We start from the raw sequence: 6,000 nt of genomic DNA, 5'->3' as shown, positions 1-6,000 counted from the left end.
TTTTTGCAGATTAGAAGATAAACGTCACTCACAGCTTCCACAAAGGTCAGAGGTCGAGTGAAGAGGTCAGAGGAGAGACACAAGTTTCCTCTAAAGGTGAGAAGAGAAAAAAAACAAGGCATTTCATGGCAGATTGATTAATACACCCATATACACCGATGTCTAATGATAATCTTAAAATAATCTTAAATAATTAACAAGTTATGTTATGAATTTGCAATGAAATGGTACTTCCTTTGTATTTTTGTTCAGTTATATCTGTAGCTTTCCGAGAAAACAGGTAAAAATGGCCATACTGCAAAATATTAATGAGTATCTTTGCCTTTCCCCCCAGTAAAAATCTAAACCTTTCCTTTCCATAATTGACATAAGATAAGACTTTTATAAGACAATGTAGCCTATGTAGTTTCTTCCTTGCCATTTTTGGCCTTCAGTTGGCCATGTGCGTTGTAAAAATGTATAGGCCTACTTATATGTTTGAGTGTTGTAATCGACTTATGTAACCTACAAATAACTTTGAATGAGCAAACACTGGCAGCGAGATTAAACCTTAAAATACATCAGCATAAAGAAATCAAGCAAACTAAAAGGATTGTTTCCCTAGAATTTCCTTCTTGATCCCTAACATGTTAACCTTTTATTTGACACATTTAGACGCCACACCTGAAACCTGCGTAAACTGTTCATTTGCAAGTAAAATTTATCCACGCAAATTGACTCAGTCAAAGATTATGGTATACGCCTGGAACAAGTTATTTTAAACAGACTTCAAAATAACATATGCAAACACAAAGACAACAAATAGTCTAAATAGATACGAACTAATAGCCTACTACAAAGACTAATACACAAGGATGTCGAAGATGATGATGATGAAGAAATCAAATCACGACGCCCCCTGTTGGTGAACTTTATAATACAAGACGCTGGTGTTTGTAAGTCAATAAACATCAACACACTGACTTTAATATGAACTTTATTTATCCATAAATTGAAAAGCAAAGTTAATGCAAACAGACTTAGGAAGCCGCTCTGCCTATCAAAATCATATGGAATTCTATGATTTACCGATTGGGCTTTTTTTTTTTTTTTTTTTTACTTGCCTTGAATTTTTTTAGAACTAACCATGAAAACTAACCATTTTGTAAAATGACTACTTAGTTAAATAGGTATTATTATGTAAAACAAGCTGCAGTTTAGTGGATCTTTAAGGTTAAGCATATTCCACATCAATTGACCCGCAACTATGGGTGTAATCTCATTTGCTTTCATTAAAGCATGCAGCAGGCCATCAATGCTATCAAGACACAATGTTAAAAGGATTTTATCAGCCTGTTTGAAGAAACATTTAACATTCGGACAATGAAAAAGGATGTGGTAGAGTCTCACAGATAGCCTACTCATCACGGGATCAAGTACAGTTGTGCATCAAAGTTCCTTTCATTTCATATATTTTTCCATATATTGCACACTTTGGTCATTAACCCCTCTTATAATTCACATTGGACTACTTAAAGGCATAGGCTACACAATGGTTTTACCCTTGCGATCTGTAAGATTGTGAACAGGCCTTCTTAGGTGAACGGCCCATATTTCCCTTTTTGAATTCAGAAAGAGTTTTTCTTTTGTATGTGTTTGCTGCATACTTTTTGTGAGAGTGAAATTGTGATTTATCGGAGGCACTGTAAGCTACTCTCGGAGCTTATCTTCCTTTTACGCAAAGGTAGCGCGTTTCTTTATCAATTGTTTTGAAACGACAAGCTTCAAAAGCAATTAAGGACGTGATATGACACCAACGCAGATGAATTTCGAATACATTTTAATTAGAATATTTATTTATTTCGCGTTTCTTCTCAGCCCGAAGCTCCTTGTGCAATTAAAGAGGGTGCGCGCGTGATGTTTGAATAGCCTGATCAATAGCCTGAATGCTGGCGCGCGCACGCGTGGATTTAACATAATCAGCCTCGTGGGCGTCACGCGAACTTCCAGCGTGAAGGTGCAGCGCGGAGATAGGTAATTATTTCACCAAAGGCACTAATGAACGCTCTATCTGCCTTCCACAACTCGCATCGCGTTCTGCCCTTACGACATTTGCTATAAACTTTCTCCTTCTGATGAGGAAAGAAGAGAAAGAATAAACAAAACGAATTTGAGAGGGGGGGGGGGGGGGGGGGTTCTTAGTGTAGCTACATCGCAAAGGGGGTGTATGGCATATCATTTGTCGTCATAACTGCCAAGTTTAACAGGCTATTTTCTATGAACATTCCGAGAAAAATGTCTGAACAGTTGAATGGAGTCTGAACCGTGAATGGAGACCGGGGCTAGTTGTCACACGGTTTACTCCATTGATTATTCCTCACGGTTTGTTCTGTCAATTGCTCTACGCATTTTAAACAGTAAAAAGTTTTTGAACATTTTCACCGTTTTCGCAGAGGAAAAAGATACAGTTCACTAACGCAGCACGTTGATCTTTTGAACTGTTATAGTATATGGGGTAAGTTGTCACAATGAGAACCTCCCATTTAAAAGCCTGTTATTGCCTTAGTGTAGGCCCACTACTACTACTACTACTAGCCTACTACCACACACACACATACGTTGGGTTTTCATGTTTTATGGAGACTTTCCATAGACATAATGATTTTTATACTGAACAAACTGCATATTATGTCCCCTTACACTAACCCTACCCCTACTTAGCTACCCATCACAGAAAACTTTATGCATTTTTACATAAAAAAAAAATCACTTAATATGATTTATAAGCTATTTTCCTTATGGGGACCAAAAAATGTCCCCACAAGGAAAAGGATTTCCTACTGCCATCTTTGTGGGGATATCCCCATAATGTAGGGTTTACCCCCCCCCCCCCCCCGCCCAGCCCCAATTTAAAATAATAAATTGCCTTGATCTGACAGCACACTTCAACCTTTCGAGTAAAATGATTTAGTTGCCTGAATGCATGCCAGTGTGGATTCATTGCGTTCACTTGTTTGCCCAAAAGCTGTAACAAAAATATTTTGCTATTGGGGTTTAATTTTCGAGAAAAAAATGCACAATGTTTTAACTTTGAACAAAATAGTTCAGATATAGCATACATTTCCTCAATGTGACAACTAGCCCCGATCTTCCCTGTATGCGAACAGACAAGCAAGCCACTTGAAACAATGAATGAATGTAATTATCATACGTGCAAACCATAAGTAAACCCTGCTCCCTTGCTAGTGCACCGTGGAGTTGTGTCGCATGACACCGAAGCCAAGCTTTTCAGCCTATTCAGTTTTCCCGGCATGCTTCCCAGCCATGCAATATGCATCCTTCTCCCTGAAAGGGTGGAATAGATTGTCGATACAAAATGTCAAAATAAAACGGTAGCGCGCCTCGCGCTCTCTGTAGTAGGCCTATTTAGACTGAAAGTAAAGGCATTTTTCTCCTTGCGCATTAGAGAGGGAGGGAGTGATAGAAAGGGGGGAGTGCAGAATAAAGACACCTACACGAGGCCATGCATCTCCTTTGATCAGAAAGGGCAGTTGCGTCATCAGATGCTGATGTTGGGCAGCGCGCGCACGCGCTCCGTGAGGAAAAAAGAACGGGAAAGTGTCATCATAAACGCGCGCTGTGTCGGGGAATGACTTTGTGACGACCTTTGTTGCAAATGGGCTGCAGACATGGAAATGGCTTAGCGCTATCGCCGTCTCCCAGGCAACCATCAGGGTCCCCATCTCTCGCGGAGAAATGAGTTATGAAAAGACTGGAGTGAAGCAGGGATTAAACATGATCCTGGGGACAGGGTGTCAATCAAAAAAGCCAACTCACAAACCGCGCTCCTTTTTTCCCCACTACAAAATTGTATTTTGAAACGCAGCATATATTTACTGCCAAAGGTGCCACTGTCTATTTTATATTTATTTAAGGCCGATAATGAATTGGTGCTTTAGTGCGCCTATAAAGATGGGGAAGGTTGTGCTTTTAAAATCCGTTATCGGAGAGGATTTAGCTCGGCGCAGTGCTCACAGGCAATGGGTATTTTTTCAATTACCCAGATTAATTGCACTGCATAAATTAGAATACAAGTAAAGTGAATGGAGATCAAAGTTGTTGATGAATCTGAGACATGGTGGAAGCTCGAACTGGCGCACATTGTTGTTGCACTGGGAGTGTATTATGTCAGCTTGTCCAATCTGTTTTTATCGCGAAAAATCGGAAATGAAATGCGATGATATAGTGAGCTGCTAGGCTGGACCCCGTTCATGGTAGACGCCATTTTTAATTTGACGCGACTGAAAACGAGGCATTTGGACCAAGTTCAGCCTGCTGTGGTCTGGATATATATATATGTGTGTGTGTGTGTGTGTGCTGTCAAATTGTCAAATCAATTAATCACGATTAATCCCATCTAACATAAAAGTTTGTTTATATATGTGCATATAGCCTATATATTAATATATATATATATATATATATATATATATATATATATATATATATATATATATATATATATATATATATATATATATGTTTATGTGTCTGTGTGTACACACATATTAGCCTATATTTTATGTATCGATTAATCGATTTGTGTATATATATATATATTATGTATGTATGTGTATATATATATATATATATATATAATATGTATGCTCTCAAATCGATTTTATATATATATATATATATATATATATATATATATATATATATATATATATATATATATATATATATATATCCGCACCACAACAGGCCTAAGAAATATTGAACATGCTGAATATATATCACGTTTATTTTTCATTTTCCAGAATATATCATATATATATCCAGAATCTGGAAATGAAAAATAAACGTTATCTAAGGCCTATTAAACTCTATCAGTGTACGTCCATCCCAGCCTCGTTCTCATTCACGTCAAATGATGCCGCGTCTACATCGAATAAAGGTACCAAATCAACACAATCTTAATTGTATTTATATCGTTTTTCTGTCGCGAATATAAGAGAAAGAGCCGTTGTTTGTCTAACCTAATTTCACTGGCTGGAGCTAAGCTGGACCGTTTAGAGTGGAGATGAGGGAGGGGGCGTTCTTCAAATTGGCTTGACCCGATGCTATTTGATATTTGGCTCTTTGACACTCATTTAAAGGCGCGCGGCAGCAAAGCAGAACGCGGACAAGCCCGGCCTGAAACCGGATCCGCGCGCGCGCGGGGGGATCTGGAGAACACGATAGCCGGGGGCTCGCGCTCTCCAAAGGCTCTCTGGTCATCTTAGACCGGCTCGCTCGAGCCTGCAGCGCCAGCGCGTCGCCAGGCGGCGTGTAAACGGTAAATGTTCGCTATTTGTTCCAAAGATTGCAATGAAAATCAAGTCTGCCTCCTCTTCTCTCAGGCTCTCTATTCTCCGCTTTCTCTCACACACTCGAGATACCAACAAATAGCCATTGAGTAAGAGGCTTAAAGACCCCTTCTCCCCCCACACACAATACTTAAATGAATTCATCAAGCGAGTAAAGGCGACATTAAAAGAAGAGAGACGGAGAAAAGGAGAAATATTGGTATTTATTGAATCGTAAAAGGCAAAGATACCGGACACCTTTCGACAAAAGCCTTCTCTGAGTGGCCTCTAACTGCTTACATTAACCCCAAAAAACAGAGATTCCAGGTGAAACCGGGGCGATTGTGGCCATGTCTGATGTCACGTGTAAAGAGAAGGCAAATCATAAATCCATTTCACATGGGAGTAAGTCAGGACACTTTTAATAAACGTCTCGTTAGAGCAGGTTTAGTGCAGATAAAGCGATGCTATTGTGCGCGCGCCCCTGGAGAGCAGGCAATGATGTAACGCGCGCATTTGTGTCCAATTCCCCTGTCATCCATTTCATTAGTTAATCTACTCATCTCACTCTCTCCATCTCTGTTACCCTCTCTTCTCTCCTGCCAATCTGCGCATCTCTACCAACAAACAGTTCTACAAATAAAAGATTGCTTATTATGACTGTAGGCTG

This window comes from Scardinius erythrophthalmus (assembly GCF_964197995.2).
Source record: "Scardinius erythrophthalmus genome assembly, chromosome: 4".
Classification (NCBI taxonomy): Eukaryota; Metazoa; Chordata; class Actinopteri; order Cypriniformes; family Leuciscidae; genus Scardinius; species Scardinius erythrophthalmus.
Note: the sequence above shows the minus strand (reverse complement) of the source record.